Source organism: Theropithecus gelada, chromosome 6 (assembly GCF_003255815.1).
Source record: "Theropithecus gelada isolate Dixy chromosome 6, Tgel_1.0, whole genome shotgun sequence".
In the NCBI taxonomy this organism is placed as follows: Eukaryota; Metazoa; Chordata; class Mammalia; order Primates; family Cercopithecidae; genus Theropithecus; species Theropithecus gelada.
In genome coordinates, this window is record NC_037673.1 from 174182619 (window position 1) to 174200959 (window position 18341).

General features: G+C 49.2%; 1 pseudogene; it reads left to right on the forward strand.

Annotated features, from left to right (window-relative positions):
- Window positions 1–14097: 14097 nt before the first annotated feature.
- LOC112627112 lies at window positions 14098–14994 on the forward strand (annotated as a pseudogene).
- Window positions 14995–18341: the final 3347 nt, after the last annotated feature.

Sequence of the window (18341 nt, forward strand, 5' to 3'; positions counted from 1 at the left end):
CAACTGTAATCCCAGCTATTCAGGGGGCTGAGGCAGGAAAACAGCTTGAACCTGGGAGGCGGAGGTTGCAGTGAGCCAAGATCACTGCACTGCACCACTTCAGCCTGGGTGATAGAGTGAGACTCTGTCTCAAAAAAAAAAAAAAAAGGCCGAGTGCCGTGGCTCAAGCCTGTAATCCCAGCACTTTGGGAGGCCGAGGCGAGTGGATCACCTGAGGTCAGGAGTTCGAGACCAGGCTGCCCAACATTGCGAAACCCATCTCTACTAAAAATACAAAAACTAGCCAGGCATGGTGGTGGGCGCCTGTAATTCCAGCTATTCAGGAGGCTGAGGCAGGAGAATTGCTTGAACCCAGGAGGCAGAGGTTGCAGTGAGCTGAGATTGTACCTTTGCACTTCAGCCTGGGTAAAAAAAAAGCAAAATTCCATCTCAAACAAAAAAGCATCAAAGAACTAACAAAATAGTGAAGAATTGCTATGCTGAATCTGAGAGAGAACAGGACTCCCAAGAGGTGACCCAGATACTTGAGGCTGCAGTTGCCCTGTAAGCTTTTGCCAATTGAAAAGAGTGGCTGAGAGGCTAAGATCACTTTTGGTGGCTTTGCGTGGCGGGAGATAAACATCTAAGTCTGGGGCCTGCCAAGACTGTGGGTGATAAGCCACCTCCCACACGCGATTCAGGCCCAAAGGACTGCATTTCAGAAGTAAAGGTGAACTGAAAGTAAAGCCATCCTTACCTGAATGACAGTCCAGGTTTGAGTCATCCAGGTTCCCAAGAAAACACCACACCCTAAGTATGAACTCCGATGATCTCAGTTTGCTGATCCCTCCAGGTTCCTGGCAAAAGCAATAGAAAAATTCTGTTTGGCCAGGCCCGGTGGCTCACGCCTATAATCCCAGCACTTTGGGATGCCAAGTTCAGAGGATCCCTTGAGATCAGGAGTTTGAGACCAGCCTGGCCAACATGATGAAACCCCATCTCTACTAAAAATAGAAACATTAGCTTGGTGTGGTGGTGGTCACCTGTAATCCCAGCTACTCAGGAGGCAGGAGAATCACTTGAACCCAGGAGTCGGAGGTTACGGTGAACCAAGATTGCACCACTGCACTCCAGCCTGGGTGACAGGGTGAGACTCCATCTCAAAAAAAAAAAAAAAAAGAAAGAAAGAAAGGAAAATTCTCTTTGGTGAATTAGTTCTACAAATAATTTCAGAATCACAATGTTTAACATACAAAAATAAACAGACACACGAGGAAGCAAGATTCCTTGAGCTAAAACCACCAAAAATAACAGTCAAGAGAAATAGAGCCAGAGGAACTCCAGACCATAAAACAAATTATACTTATTATGTTCAAGAAATTAAATACCAAAATTGAAAATTTCAGCAAGGAACTGGAAGCTCTATAAAGTATATAACATATGTGAAAAATAAATAAATAGAAAGTCAGCCAGGTGCAGTGGCTTGCACCTGTAACCCCAGCACTTTGGGAGGCCGAGGCAAGGAGATTACTTGAGGCCAGGAGTTTGAGACCACCTGGCCAACATGACAAAACCTTGTCTCTACTAAAATTATAAAAATTAGCTGGGCATAGTGGTATGCACCTGTAATCCCAGCTACTCGGGAGGCTGTGGCAGGAGAATTACTTGAACCCAGGAGGCCGAGGTTGCAATGAGTAGAGATCGCACCGCTGCACTCCAGCCTGGGTGACAGAGCAAGACTCAGTCTCAAAAAAACAAAACAAAACAAAACAAAAGTCTATGACTAAAAAATTCAAACTAAAGGCGAGGCACGGTGGCTCACGTCTGTAATCCCAGTATTTTTGGGGAGGCCAAGGCGGTGTGGGTCATGAGGTCAAGAGATTGAGACCATCTGGCCAACATGGTGAAACCCTGTCTCTACTAAAAAAAAAATACAAAAACTTAGCTGGGCGTGGTGGCACGTGCCTGTAGTCCTAGCTACTTGGGAGGCTGAGGCAGGATAATCGCTTGAACCCAGGAGGCGGAAGCTGCAATGAGCCAAGATCACACCACTGCACTCCAGCCTGGTGACAGGGCGAGACTCAGTATCAAAAAAAGAAAAAGAGAAAGAAAAATTCAAACTAAAACTGTAAGCTCAATGGATGGATTTAACAGCAGATAAGATGTGGCTGAAAAATGAGTTAGAGAACTGGAAGGCAGGTCAGAAAAAACGATCTAGAAACAAGCATAGAGAGACACAAGGATGTGAAACGCAGAAGAAAAGATTACAGATCTGGAAGTTACAATGAGACCATCTTACACACGTTTAATTGCAGTCTCAGAGGAAGAGAAGAGGAACCAGACCATCAGACCAGACAGTATATTAAATTATGGTTGAGAATTTTCCTGAATGGATGGAAGATAGCAATCTATAGATTTAAGAACTCAAAGAGATGCCAAGCAGAGTTTTAAAAAAGAAATTCACCCTTGACCGATCATGGTGAAAATGTAGGAAATCAAAGACAACAAGAAAATCATAAAAACAACAGATAATAGTGCTGGTTATTTACCTCGGGTCTCTGCACCCTTCTATAATCTGCTCTGAGATGCTGGGGCTAGGGTCTGCAAGCCACATTTTCCAGGCCCCCTTGCCAGCTGACTTCCTGTTAGCTTCTGCCAATCAGAGGCACTAAAGGGAGATTAGCAGGTGGGAGAGGGGATTCCTTCCTGTCTCAGACAAAAATAGACTCAGTGGAAAAAAAAAAAAAGAGACAAAGCACATCACTGTGTAATAATAAAGGTTTGATTTCCCAGGATGGCATAGTATCTCTAACTTTCAGTCATCTGTTAACGTGGCCTCAAAATACACAAATGAAGTAAATTTTTTTTCTTTTTTTCTTTTTTTTTTTCTGAGATGGAATCTTGCTCTGTTGCCCAGGCTGGAGTGCAGTGCCGCGATCTCGGCTCACTGCAACCTCCACCTCCCACGTTCAAGTGATTCTCCTGCCTCAGCCTCCCCAGTAGCGGGATTACCAATGTGTGCCACCACAGCTGGCTAATTTTTGTATTTTTCATAGAGACGGAGTTTCACCGTGTTGGCCAGTCCAGTCTCGAGCTCCCAACCTCAGGTCATCTGCCTGCCTCAGCCTCCTAAAGTGTTGGGATTACAGGTGTGAGCCACTGTGCCCAGCCTCAAACGAAGTAAAATTTCTGAATGTCCTGATGTTAAAATGGTTGGGAAGCACTGACTTACAGTATGTTCCCTGAGGCCTGTGCTCTAGAGAAAAATCACCCTAGGTAAGGACCATAGGGACGCAGCAAGTGTCAAGGCCCTGTGGTGGGCCAGTGTGACTGGAGCTTGAATAACGGGACAGTGGGAGAAGATGAGGTCAGAATCAGGCTGCAGCCATGGCAGCTATGACCTGATAGGACATGGTAAAGAGGGGGCTGTGGGAAGCCACTGGAAAGAATGAAGCAGAGAAGGAACATGACCAGATTCAAGGCTTAGAAAGCCACTTTGGCTGCTGTGTAGAGAATGGACTAGGTGGAGTGAGACAGGAAGCAAGGAGGCAAGCTGGGTGGTTCCTGCAGTAAGCCAGGTGGGAGAGGGCAGGCGCTTGCACTGAAGGCTGCAGAGACGAAAGAAGTGGAGGGAAGTGAGACGTATCTGGAGAGGGAATCTATAGAGTTTGCTTGGGAATGGGATGGGAGGGGGGTGATACGAGGTGAGGGAAGAAAGTGAGGCTACTACCAGGTTTGTGCTTCCACTATGGAGTGGAGGGTCGTAGCACAGACTGCAGTGAAGAGGACAGGTTTGAAGGCGGAAATCAAGCATCTTGTTCAGGACCTATGAAGTTGCGGAGCCCAGCTGACATCCAAGTGGGGACAGCCCATAGGTGGTATTTGTTAACTGCATAAGTGAGCTCAATTCTTCTGGTGGGGAACACAGTCTATAGTAAGGTTCCGGTGGGGAGCACGGTCTGTAGTAAGGTTCCGGTGGGGAACACGGTCTGTAGTAAGGTTCTGGTGGGGAGCACGGTCTGTAGTAAGGTTCCGGTGGGGAGCACGGTCTGTAGTAAGGTTCTGGTGGGGAGCACGGTCTGTAGTAAGGCATAGTGCTGAGTTTTAGACAACTCTGCCGAAACCCCTTTGGTGGAGAAGACGTCGGCTGCCCTGGGCCTTGCACCCACTGGTTCTGGATGTGTCATCTCCCAGGCTCACATGCTGGATTCACGTCGGTCCTCCCTCCTCTGTGGCCACTCTTCAGAGACTGGGTCTCTTACTCTTTTCCTCACAGGGCATTTCTAGGCCCCTCACTATCCTATTCAGATTCTTATTTTCGGAGCCTCTTTGAGTTTGAAGACGGCGGTCTGTGTTCTGCCACTGCCAGCCCCCGTGAAAACACCATATCCTTGGTTCTTCATAACCCTGCGAGACAGAGCCCACCACCCCCGTTTTAGAGAGTGTAAGCTGAGGCTGAGGGTCCCATGCTATATATAAATTCCACAGTGGGATTCGAGCCCAGAACAAACGGACTTAAGAGCCCCCCACTCCATCTCACTCTATATTCTCACTCCATCCCTTTGGTTTTCACATTTACCTGCATTTTCTTTCAGGACTTTTGAATCACCTCTCAAAGTTGAGAAGACAAGGGGCTGAAATCTTCCCGTCAGATGTAGGGAGTCTCTAAGCTGCCCAGGTACACATGAGGTCCGGTTACATTTCTGGAAGGACATGGGCAGGAATCCGAGAGAGATGGGAAAGTGGCTTGGAGAGGACCAGCACTGCTGGCGCTGAGGAGTGGCTGAGTGAGCAATTTCAGAGGCAGCGCCTACAATGATCCAGTGTGGCCCAGTGCAGTGGCTCACACCTGTAATCCCAACACTTTGGGAGGCCACGGCAGGATGATTGCTTGGGCTCAGGAGTTGAAGACCAGCCTGGGCAACATAGGAAAACCCCATTTCTACTAATTTTTTTTTTTTTTTAATTAGCTGGGTCTAGGGTGCTGCGCACCTGTGGTAATTAGCTGAGTCTAGGGTGGTGTGCACCTGTGGTCCCAGCTACCTGGGAGGCTGAGGTGGGAAGATCGCTTGGGCCCAGGAGCTTGAGGCTGCAGGGAGCCATGATCACACCACTGCACTCCAGCCGGGGTAACAGAGTGAGACCCTGTCTCAAAAAACAAAACAACAAAAATGAATCAATGAATGAAAGGAACCATCTTGGACAGACAGGGCAGGTTTAACCTCCAGGGCCCCAGGTTTCCACAGGTGACTTCTCTCGGATTCCTGCAGGGCAGCAGGTAGACCCAACAGGCCAGTATGAGGCAGAGACACTGCTCTCCCTAAGCGCATTCTCCTGCAGGGCCCCTCTAGTCTCGAGGGTTAGTAAAGTAACATGTTGCTATGATGCCTGTCAAGGCATGAGGAAGGGGGACCAAACGGCAGGAATTAATGAGAGAGTATGGTTGTCACCAGTCAGGGGCCACCCTGCCCTGGGCTCCCGCTCCCAGGGTCAGAATCCCTCACTCGGAGGCAGCCACTCTCAGCCTTGTTGGAAGGGCAAGCCTCAGAAACATGCCAGTGTGGACGAGATGGTAACCAGTCCTTTCTCCCCACACTTCCCTCCCCTGACTACTAAAGGTCATGATTTCGTTGTTTTAATTTGAACATTTATTGAGTTTTTAAAACCTTTTCATTGAAGTGTAACATACACACAGAAAATCTCCCAAAGCTGGCTGGGCACAGTGGCTCACGCCTGTAATCTCAGCACTTTGGGAGGCTGAGGCGGGTGGATCACCTGAGGTCAGGAGTTTGAGACCAGCCTGGCCAACATGGTGAAACCCCATCTCTACTAAAAATACAAAAATTATCCAAGTGTGGTGGCACGTGCCTATAATACCAGCTACTGGGGAGGCTGAGGCATGAGACTCACTTGAACTGAGGAGGCGGAGGTTGCAGGGAGGTGAGATCACACAACTGCACTACAGTCTGGGTGACAGAGCGAGACTCTGTCAAAAGAAAGAAAGAGAGAAAGACAGAGAGGAAAAAGAAAAGTGCCCAAAGCATATGTATATATTTTTAAATTTAATTTAATTAATGTATTTATTTACTTATTGAGACAGAGTCTGAATCTACCACCCAGGCTAGAGTGCAGTGGCAAGATCACAGCTCACTGCAGCCTCGACCGCCCAGGCTCAAGCAATTCTCCCACTTCAGTCTTTCAAGTAGCTAGGACTACAGGTACATACCACCATGGCTGGCTCATTTTTGTATTTTTTGTAGAGACAGAGTTTCCTTATGTTGCCTTGGCTGGTCTTGAACTCCTGGGCTCAGGCAGTCCGCCCACGTTGGCCTGTCAAGTTGCTGGGATTAGAGGCGTGAGCCACTGTGCCCAGCCTCACATGCATACATAAGTCTAGTGCTCAGTGAACTATCACAAACTGAACATACCCTTGTAAGCAGCCCCTAGCACAAACTCCCATTCCCACACTGTCAGGCATGGCTGCTGCAGTGTAAATTGGTGCCACCTCTGTGGTGGTTTGATAGCAATCCCTACCCAAATTCCACGTCCACATAGCTTGTGACTCAACTGCATTCTCACATATGTGTGAGATGATGTGTGTACAAAGTTTTCCTTTGCACTACTGTTTATTAAAACCCAAGACTGGCTAGGAACAGTGGCTCACGCCTGTAATCCCAGCACTTTGGGAGGCTGAGGCAGGCGGATCACCTGAGGTTGGGAGTTCAAGACCAGCCCGACCAACAGGAATAAGCCCCGTCTCTACTAAAAATACAAAATTAGCAGGGCGTGGTGGCACATGCCTGTAATGCCAGCTACTTGGGAAGCTGAGACAGGAGAATCACTTGAACCCAGGAGGCAGAGGTTATGGTGAGAAAAGATCACGCCATTGCCCTCCAGCCCAGGCAACAAGAGCAAAACTCCGTCTCAAAAAAAAACAAAAACAAAAACAAAAACAAAACCTAAGACTGGTAATGATCTACATCCCATCAGTAGGAGACTGGGTAAATAAATTATGTTAGGTTGGGTCCACATAGTGGGATGTCACATAGCGGACCTAAAAAAAAAAAAAAAGAGAGAGAGAGAGAACTCTTTAGGGCCCGGTATTAACAATCTCCAAGATATTCTAATAAGTAACAGAAAATAAGCAACAAAAACCCTGCCTATGCTATGCTGCTCTCTGTTTACAAAAGCAAGTAGGTGGAGAGCAGATATACCTATTTTCAGTGTACATGGAGGATGTCTCTGGAAGGACATGCAAGAAGCTAGTAACATCGGTTCCTCCAGAAAGGGGAATGGGGGACTGGGGAATGACATTGTCCCATGCACTCTTTGTTTTTAGAGACAGGGTCTCACTCTGTCACCCAGGTTGGAGTGCAGTGGCGCCAGCATAGCTCACTGCAGACTCTTAACTCCTGGGAGTCTGAAGCGATCCTCTAGCCTCAGCCTCCACGGTAGCTGGGGCTACTGGTGTGAGTTACCATGCCTAGCTATTTCACCAAAATATTTTGGATTTTATTTTATTTATTTATTTATTTTTGAGACAGGGTCTCCTTCTGTCACCCAGGATGGAATGCAGTGATGCAATCAGCTCACTGCAACCTCTACCTCCCAGGCTCAAGCATTCCTCCCACCTCACCCTCCCAAGTAGCTGGGACTACAGGTGGGTGTCACCACATCCGGCTAATTGTTGCATTTTTTGGTAAAGATAAGTTTTGCTGTGTTGCCGAGACTGGTCTAGAAATTCTGGGCTTAACTGATCCACCTACCTTGGCCTCCCAAAGTGCTGTGATTACAGATGTGAGCCACCACGCCCAGCCCTATCTTTTGGATTTCATTTTAATTTTTTGAGATGGAATTTCACTCTTGTCACCCAGGCTGGAGTGCAATGACAAGATCTCGGCTCACTGCAACCTCTGCCTCTGGGGTTCAAGAGATTCTCCTGCCTCAGCCTCCTGAGTAGCTAGGATTACGGGCACGTGCCACCACACCAGGCTAATTTTTGTATTTTCAGAAGAGACAGGGGTTCGCCCTGTTGGCCAGGCTGGTCACGAGCTCCTAACCTCAGGTGATCTGCCTGCCTTGGCCTCCCAAAGTGCTGGGATTACAGGCGTGAACCACCACACACCAGTCTATCTTTTGGATTTTAAGCTATTCAAATATATTGTGTAGTGCAAAAAAATTAACAAAATAAATTAATTTTAAGAGGTAAGACAAATGGAGTACATGTTCATTAAAGAAAAAAGTTGGAACACATAAAAAAGACAAAAGAATTTTCTTTTAAAAATCAGCCAGGTGCAGTGGCTTATGCTTGTAACCCCAACACTGTGGGAGGCCAAGGCAGGTGGATCACTTGAAGTCAGGAGTTCGAGACCAGCCTGGCCAACAAGGTGAAATCCCATCTTTACTAAACATACAAAAATTAGCCAGGCATGGTGGTGCATGCCTGTAGTCCCAGCTACTCAGGAGGTTGAGGAAGGGGAATCGCTTGAATCCAAGAGACAGAGATTGCAGTGAGAGATCACACCTCTGCACTCCAGCCTGGGAGACAGAGCAAGACTTTGTCTCAAAAATAAATAGTGGCCGGGTGCGGTGGCTCAAGCCTGTAATCTCAGCACTTTGGGAGGCCGAGATGGGTGGATCACGAGGTCAGGAGATCGAGACCATCCTGGCTAACATGGTGAAACTCCGTCTCTACTAAAAAATACAAAAAACTAGCTGGGCGATGTGGCGGGCACCTGTAGTCCCAGCTACTCGGGAGGCTGAGGCAGGAGAATGGCGTGAACCCGGGAGACGGAGCTTGCAGTGAGCTGAGATCCGGCCACTGCACTCCAGCCTGGGCGACAGAGCGAGACTCCGTCTCTAAATAAATAAATAAATAAATAAATAAATAGTGAGAGTCCATCTCAAAAACAAAAACAAAACCAAAAACAAAACCAACAGAAAAATCACCTAGAGTTCTTTAACAAAAGTAGGGAGGGTGCTGGGTGCAGTGGCTCATGCCTATAATCCCGACACATTGGGAGCCCGAGGTGGGTGGATCCTTTGAGACTAGCCTGGGCAACATGGTGAAACCCTGTCTCTACAAAAGTACACAAAAATTTGCAGGGCCTGGTGGCACGCACCTATAGTCCTAGCTACTGGGGGCGCTGAAAACAGGAGGATTGCTTGAGGCCAAGAGATCAAGGTTTCAGTGAGCTGAGAATGTGCCACTGCACTCCAGGCTGGGTGACACAGAGAAACCCTGTCTCAAAAAACAAAAACAGGCCAGGTGCAGTGGCTCATGCCTGTAATCCCTCCACTTTGGGAGGTCAAGGCAGGTGGATCACTTGAGGTCAGGAGTTTGAGACCAGCCTGGCCAACATGGTGAAACCCTGTCTCTACCAAAAATACAAAAATTAGCTAGGTGTGGTGGTGCACACCTGTAGTCCCAGCTATTTGAGAGGCTCAGCTGGGAGAACCCAGCTACTTAGCAGGCTGAGGTGAGAGAATCTCTTGAACCCGGGAGGCAGAGGTTGCAGTGAGCCAAGATCGCACCATTGCACTCCAGCCTGGCTGGGCAACAAGGGCAAAACTCCATCTCAAAAAAAAAAAAAAAAAAAAAAAAAACAGTAAATTTAAAAGTAACGTTAGTACTGGATTATGACCCATTATCAGGGAAACCCACCCCCGTTATTCACGTGGGTCCTTTTCTATTTCACTAAGTGTCAGCTGGTCTGAGAAATAAAGGGAAAGAGTACAAAAGAGAGAGATTTTAAAGCTGGGTGTCGGGGAGAGACATCACATGTTGGCAGGTTCCGTGATGGCTCCTGAGCTATAAAACTGGCAAGTTTTTATTAGTGATTTTCAAAGGGGAGGAAGTGCACGAATAGGGTGTGCGTCAGAGAGATCACATGCTTCAAGGGCGACAAGAGATCACAAGGCAGAAGGTCAGGGCGAGATCACAAGGTTAGGGCAAAACTAGAATCACTAATGAACTTCCATGTCCCACTGTGCACACATTGTCATTGATAAACACCTTAACAGGGTTCAAGAGCAGAGAACTGGTCTGACTGGAATTCGCCAGGCTGGAATTTCCTAATCCTAGCAAGCCTGGGGGTGCTGCAGGAGACTAGGGCATGTTTCATCCCTATCTACATTTGCATAAGGCAGACTCCCCCAGAGCAGCCATTCCAGAGGCCTCCTCTGGGAATGCATTCTTTTCCCAGGGCTGTTAATTATTAATATTCCTTACTGGGGAAGAATTCAGCAATATTTATGTTACTCGTTTTTGGTAATAAGAGAAATATGGCTCTGTCCTGCCCGGCCCACAGGCAGCCAGACTTTAAGGTTATCTCCCTTGTTCCCTGAAAATCGCTGTTACCCTGTTCTTAAGGTGCCATATTTCATATTGTTCAAACACACATGCTCTACAAACAATTTGTGCAGTTAACGCAATCATCACAGGGTCCTGAGGCAACATTCACCCTCAGCTTATGAAGATGACGGGATTAAGAGATTAAAGACAGGCTTAGGAAATCACAAAAGTATTCATTGGGGAAGGGATAAATGTCCATGAAATCTTCACAATTTATGTTCTGCCACGGCTTCAGCCAGTCCCTCCGTTCAGGGTCCCTGACTTCCCACAACAACCCATGGAATAAAATAAACACCCATGAGTCCACACTGATATAAGCAAGTGACTGAACAAATAAGTAAATGAGGGGAGAGGGACAGCCCTTTCACACAAAAGAATTCTAATTATTAAATGTAGAAGGACTAAGACAAATAGAAAAATCACCATCACAAAGGTGGAGTAAAACTGCTGCAGGCAAGATCCACCAACTAACGCAAGAGAGTCAGAGAAAGATAGCTGTATACTCTCAAAGCACCCTCCCTCCTCCGCCAAGATATATATTAGTTAAAAGGGGAAAATAGCAATTTTATTTTTATTTTCTAATTATTTTATTTTTGAGACGGAGTCTTGCTCTGTCACCCAGGTTGGAGTGCAGTGGTGTGATCTCGGCTCACTGCAACCTCCACCTCCTGGGTTCAAGTGATTCTCCTGCCTCAGCCTCCCAAGTAGCTGGGATTACAGGCACCTGCCATCATGCTTGGTTAATTTTTATATTTTTGTAAAGATGGGTTTTCACCATGTTAGCCAGGCTGGTCTTGAACTCCTGACCTCAGGTGATCTGCCCATCTTGGCCTCCCAAAGTGGAAAATAGCAATTTTATAGTGGAGAAACCTGGCAGACACCATCCAATGAAGGGATGAAGGTGGATATCACCAGTAAGTTCCACCATCTATTGATAACGTTTAGTCTGGATATGCACTGCGGGTACACCTCGGTGTCACCCTTCCCCATACCACAGAGCCTCCTCCAGCATGAGCTGAGGGATACTCTAAAAGCCTCTGACCAGCACTCCTCAAAAAGTGAGTCTCAAAAGACGAGGCAAGGCTGAGGAACCCTCAGGGACTGGAGGACACTAAGGAGCCATGACAGCTAAAAGCAATGCCAGGTTGGATCCTGGACCAGAAAATGGACATTAATGAAAAAACTGGTTAAATCCCTGTAAAGCTTAGCTGGGCCTGGTCGCTGGTGCCTGTAGTGCCAGCTACTCAGAAGGCTGAGATGGGAAGATAGCTTGTGGCCAGGAGTTCTAGACCGCAGAGTAACATGGTGTGACCCTGTTTCTAAATAAATTAAAAAATTTTTTTTTCGACTGGGTGTGGTGGCTCACCCCTGTAATCCCAGCACTTTGAGAGGCCAAGGTCGGTGGATCACCTGAGGTCAGGAGTTCAAGACCAGACTGGCCAGCATGGCAAAACCCTGTCTCTTCTAAAAGTACAAAAATTAGCCGGACATGGCAGCGGATACCTGTAGTTCCAGCTCAAGAATCACTTGAACCCGTGAGGCAGAGGTTGTAGTGAGCCGAGATCACACCACTGCACTCCACCCTGGGTGATAGAGCGAGACTCTGTCTCAAAAAAAAAAATAAAATGTTTTTTGTTTGAGATAGGGTCTCACCTCTGTTACCCAAGCTGGAGTGCAGCTGGCACAATCTCAGCTCACTGCAGCCTCGACCTCCTGGGCTCAAGCCATCCTCCCATCTCAGCTTCTCAAGTAGCTGGGACTACAGGTGCGGCCAACATGCCCAGCTAATTTTTGTAGTTTTTGCAGAGGAAGAGTTTCACCATGTTGCTCAGGCTGGTCTCAAATCCCTGGGCTCAAGCGATCCTCCTGCCTCAGTCTCCCAAAGTGTTGGGATTACAGGCGAGAGCCACAGTGCCCAGCCAAAAAAAAAAAAAAAAGATTTTTTTTGGCCAGGTGAGGTGGCTCACACCTGTAATCCCAGTACTTTGGGAGGCCGAGGCAGGTGGATCATGAGGTCAGGAAATCGAGACCATCCTGGCTAACATGGTGAAACCCCATCTCTACTAAAAAATACAAAAAAATTAGCTGGGCATGGTGGCGGGTGCCTGTAGTCCCAGCGCCTCAGGAGGCTGAGGCAGGAGAATGGCGTGAACCCGGGAGGTGGAGCTTGTAGTGAGCCAAGATCACGCCACTGCACTCCAGCCTGGGTGACAGAGTGAGACTGTGTCTCAAAAAAAAAAAAATTTTTTTTTTGTATGTGCAGTGCAGTGCAGTGGTGCAATCTAGGCTCACTGCGAGCTCCGCCTCCTGGGTTCATGCCATTCTCCCGCCTCAGCCTCCTGAGTATTTGGGGCTACAGGTGCCCGCCACCACTCTCGGCTAATTTGTATGTGTGTGTGCCTGTGTGTTTTTAGTAGAGATGTGGTTTCACCATGTTAGCCAAGATGGTCTTGATCTCCTGACCTCGTGATCCACCCACCTCGGCCTCCCAGAGTGCTGGGATTACAGGCGTGAGCCACCGCGCCAGGCCAAAAACTATTTTTTTTCATTAGCTGGGTGAGGTGGCACTTACTTGTAGTTCCAGCTACTCTAGAGGCTGAGGTAGTAGGATCGATTTGGCCTGGGAGGTCGAGGCCACAGTGAGCCATGATCAGGTCACTGCACTCTAGCCTGGAGAGAGGGAGACCCTGTCTCTGAAAAAACCATAAAGACTGGAGTTTATAGTATTGTACTGATGTTAATTTCCTCATTTTGATCTTTGTGCTATGATTACATAAGATGTTAACACTGGGCGAGGCTGAGTGAAACATATAAGGTGTGAAAGGAAACTAAGGCTGGCTGGGCGCAGCGGCTCAAGCCTGTAATCCCAGCACTCGGGAGGCTGGGGCAGGCGGATGACTTGGACCCAAGAGTTTGAGAAGAGACTGGCAACATGGAGATTTGTAGAGTTTTGTAGAGATCTCGTCTCCACAAAAAATACGAAAATTAGCCAGGCATGGTGGCATGTGCCTGTACTCCCAGCTACAGGGAGGCTGAGGTGGGAGGATCACCTGAGCTCCGAAGTTGAGGCTGTGGTGAGCTTTGATTGTGTCACTGCACTGCAGCCTGGGTGACAGACGTGAGACCCTGTCTCCAAAAAAAAAAAAAAAAAAATTCAAACTAAGGCTATTACCCTGCCTGCTCCTCTTGCAACATCTGGATTCCCACGACACCCTCCCTCTTTCCCGCCAGCCCACTTTTCCCCTTTCATAGGGAAGCCCTCAAAATCATCTTTGGAGAGAGGCACAGACCTTTCTCCTGGGCATGCCCTTAACATTGGCAAAATAAAATTCTATATTGATTGAGGCCTGTCTCACACATTTTGGTTTACAGAAGGAATTCTATACTATTTTTTGCAACTTTTCTCTGTATCTTAAAACTATTTCAAAATAAAACTTAAAACAGGCTGGGCGCGGTGGCTCACGCCTGTAATCTCAGCACTTTGGGAGGCCGAGGCGGGCGGATCATGAGGTCAGGAGATCGAGACCATCCTGGCTAACACATGAAACCTCATCTCTACTAAAAATACAAAAAATGCAAAAAATTAGCTGGGTGTGGTGGCGGGCGCCTGTAGTCCCAGCTACCAGGGAAGCTGAGGCAGGAGAATGGCATGAACCCAGGAGGCAGAGCTTGCAGTGAGCGGAGATTGCAACACTGCACTCCAGTCCGGACAACAGAGCGAGATTGACTCTCCAAAAAAAAAAAAAGCTCCAAGAAAACAGCAAATGGCGGATGACGCCCGTGCAGCAGGCGGGGGGAGGGGGGCCCGGAGGTCCTGGTGGCCCTGGGATGGGGAACCGCGGTAGCTTCCACGGAGGTTTGGGCAGTGGCATCTGGGACGGGGCCGGGGCCGGGGCCGCGGAGCTCGCGGAGGCAAGGCCGAGGATAAGGAGTGGATGCCCGTTACCAAGCTGGGCCACTTGATCAACGACATGAAGATCAAATCCCTGGAGGAGATCTACCTCTTCTCCCTGCCCATTAAGGAATCTGAGATCATTGACTTTTTCTTGGGGGCCTCTCTCAAAGACGAGGTTTTGAAGATTATGCCGGTGCAGAAGCAGACCCGTGCTGGCCAGCACACCAGGTTCAAGGCCTTTGTTCCTATCGGGGACTACAATGGCCACGTTGGCCTGAGTGTTAAGTGCTCCAAGGAGGTGGCCACCGCCATCCGTGGGGCCATCATCCTGGCCAAACTCTCCATTGTCCCTGTGTGCAGAGGCTACTGGAGGAACAAGATCGGCAAGCCCCACACTGTCCCTTGCAAGGTGACAGGCCGCTGCAGCTCTGTGCTGGTGGTGCACCTCATCCCTGCACCCGGGGGCATCGTCTCAGTGCCTGTGCCCAAGAAGCTGCTCATGATGGCTGGTATTGATGACTGCTACACCTCAGCCCGGGGCTGCACTGCCACCCTGGGCAACTTCGCCAAGGCCACCTTTGATACCATCTCTAAGACCTACAGCTACCTGACCCCTGACCTCTGGAAGGAGACTATATTTACCAAGTCTCCCTATCAGGAATTCACTGACCACCTTGTCAAGACCCACACCAGAGTCTCCGTGCAGCGGACCCAGGCTCCAGCTGTGGCTACAACACAGGGTTTTTATACGAGAAAAATAAAGTGAATTAAGCCTGAAAAAAAAAAAAAAGAAAGAAAAAGAAAAGCCTAAATAAATAGGCTGGGCATGGTGGGTCACACCTGTAATCCCAGCACTTTGGGAGGCTGAGGCAGGCAGATCACCTGAGGTCAGGAGTTCGAAACCAACCTGACCAACATGGAGAAACCCCGTCTCTATGAAAAATACAAAATGAGCTGGGTATAGTGGCTCATGCCTGTAATCCCAGCTACTCAGGAAAGCTGAGGCAGGAGAATCACTTGAACCTGGGAGGCAGAGATTGCGGTGAGCTGAAATCATGCCACTGAACTGCAGCCTGGGCAATAAGAGCGAAACTCCATCTCAAAAAAAAAAAAAAAATCACCCAGAGGCAAATCCCGCCATATTTTCTTCCAGTTCCTTCTCTTACATGGGGGTGACACTTTCTGCTCCACCTAAGGAAGGTCATGGCAGACACACGATTCTACATCACTACATTGAGGTATCATGGCAGCCGGACACGGTGGCGCATGCCTGTAATCCCAGCATTTTGGAAGGCCAAGACGGTGGATGACTTGAGGTCAGGAGTTTGAGACCAGCCTGGCCAACATGACGAAACCCTGTCTTTACTAAAACTACAAAAAAATTAGCCGGGCGTGGTGGCGCATGCCTGTAGTCTCAGCTACTTGGGAGGCTGAGGCACAAGAATCACTTGAACTCAGGAGGCAGGGGTTTCAGTGAGCCACGATTGTGCCACTGCACTCCAGCCTGGGTGACAGAGGGAGACCCTGTCTCAAAAAAAAAAAGAAAAGAAAAGAAAATGAAATATCATGACAGGCATCATCACTCTCATTTCACCAACAGGGAAATTAAGGCCTAGGGCAGGTCAAAGGTCACATAGCTGAGAAGGGCTAGGGCTGAATGTGAATGCAGGTCCCTGAGGCCAAGTTCCAGAATCTCACCATGCCAGGATTCTTGGTGGTTGTTTTGTTTTTTGTTTTTTGTTTTTTTTTTGAGAAGGAGTCTTACTCTGTCATCCAGCCGAGAGTGCCGTGGTGCAATCCTGGCTCACCACAACCTCCGCCTCCCAGGTCCAAGCCATTCTCCTGCCTCAGCCTCCCAAGTAGCTGGGATTACAGGAGCACACCACCACACCCGGCTAATTTTTGTATTTTTAGTAGAGACGGCATTTCACCATGTTGGTCAGGCTGGACTCAAACTCCTGACCTCACGATCCACCCGCCTTGGCCTCCCGCGGTGCTGTGATTACAGGCATGAGCCACCGCACCCTGCCCCACACCAGGATTCTTTCGAGGAAGTTCATTCCCTCACTCCTGCACACATTCATTTCAGCATGCCGAGGGCCTTGTGGGTCCTGGCCTGTGACAGACTGGGGTGACAGAGTCTCGCTGGCCGCAGTCCTGCCGTCAACCAGCTTCCATTCTAAAGGCTTAATGTCTGCAGCCCAGGGCGCCCGCTACCCGGCCTGGCCCAGCATGACCGAGTGGGGAAGGCGCGATGCCCCTTCAGAAGGACTCATCACTGCCCAGCCTTCAGCACCTTCGGGGTCCCCTCAGCTCTCAGATTGAGGTCATCCTCTTCCCTGATGGCCAGTGACTGAGCAAGTGGTATCAGGGCCTTTTCTGTCTAACGGGGACTCCTCTGTCAGGCACTTAGATCCAGAGCTCCTCTGCTGGTGCCCTCTGCCCAATCCCCTTCTTCCTAATTTTTTTTTTTTTTCCTTTTTGAGACAGGGTCTTGCTCTGTTGCCCAGGCTGGTCACTGTCCCCTCTGGTGCATTCTTTGTCCCCATCAGCCTAGTAAGCTCCAGGGCCTGGCAGCTGGCACAGAGTAGGAGGCTGCACTCCCTGACCTTTCTATGCTGCACCCAGTCCTGTGCCCATCCTGTCCTCAGACCTGCCAGGGCCATGACCAACCTGCCAAGGGCGTGGGAAACTGTGTGACCCAGCTCTAGGAGGAGGTGGAGCAAGCGGAAGGTAGGGAAGCTGCTGCCCCAGTAGGTTTAGAGGGAGGGTGGGGTGGGGGAGTGGCAAGGCCAGGTGGGTAAGGATGTGTGGGTGAGATTGTGTGAGTGTCTGGCTCTCCTGGGTGGGGCTGGATGAATGTTTGGGCACAGGCAGCGGCTGTCACATGGCCTGGCTGCGGGTTTGGGACAGAAGCCAGGTAGGTGGGCTGTATCAGGCACAGCTACAAACTGTGCCAAGGAAGTGGACCAGTCAGGGTCCCAGGGAAACTCCTGCCTTGGCAGAAGATACTGGGGACATGGGATGATTTGGGGCGGTCTTCCAAGGCCCATGGTGCTTCATGGAGCCAGGGCCCAGGGCAGGGAGGGCTGTAACCCTGGCTTGCCTGATTGGCTGAGCACAGACAGATGGAAGGGGGTGTGAGCAGCCTGCTAGGTGGATGCCTAAGTGAGGGGGGAATGGGTGGGCAGGTGGCTGAGACCCCCAAGACCAGGACCCACTGTCAGGCCTGTGGCTTCCATAGGCCAATGGGAAGCGTTCCCCTTTGGGCACTGAAGCCATCAGCTTCAGCTTCACACCCTTTCCAGACAGATAGAAGTCCTTCAGGTAACTTAAAAGTCACTTCTCCTGGCCTTCCCCGGAGGGGAAAGGAGAGAGGTGCCTGTGGGCAGTGGGCCCTCAGTGCTGGTGGAGGGCACAGCACAGAGACTGCCTGCATGTGGGAGGCCCCCGGCAGACCTTGCCCAGACGTCAGTCCTTGTTTGAGGCAAACTGTAAAATTATTACGATTTAGACCAGGCACAGGACCCATGCCTGTAATCCCAGCACTTCGGGAGGCCATGGCAGGAGGATCTCTTAAGCCCAGGAGTTTGAGCCTGCAGTGAGCTATGACTACACCACTGCACTTCAACCTGGGCAACAGAGGAAGACCCTGTCTCTAAAATAAATAAATAGGCTGGGGGTGGTGGCTCATGCCTGTAATCCCAGCACTTTGGGAGGCTGAGGCAGGTGGATCACCTGAGGTCAGGAGTTCGAGACCAGCCTGACTAAAAATACAAAAATTAGCTGGGCATGGTGGCCTGTGCCTATAGTCCCAGCTACTCAGGAGGCTGAGACAGGAGAGTTGCTTGAGCCCGGGAGGCAGAGGTTGCAGTGAGCTGAGATCGCACCACTGCACTCCAGCCTGAGCAACAGAGTGAGACTCTGTCTCAAAAAATAAAAAATAAAATAATAATAATAAAATATAAAGTCCAACAGAGGTTAAAAGTTAAACAAAAAAAAAGTAAAAGAAAAAAAAGTAGGCCGGGCGCGGTGGCTCAAGCCTGTAATCCCAGCACTTTGGGAGGCCGAGACGGGCGGATCACGAGGTCAGGAGATCGAGACCATCCTGGC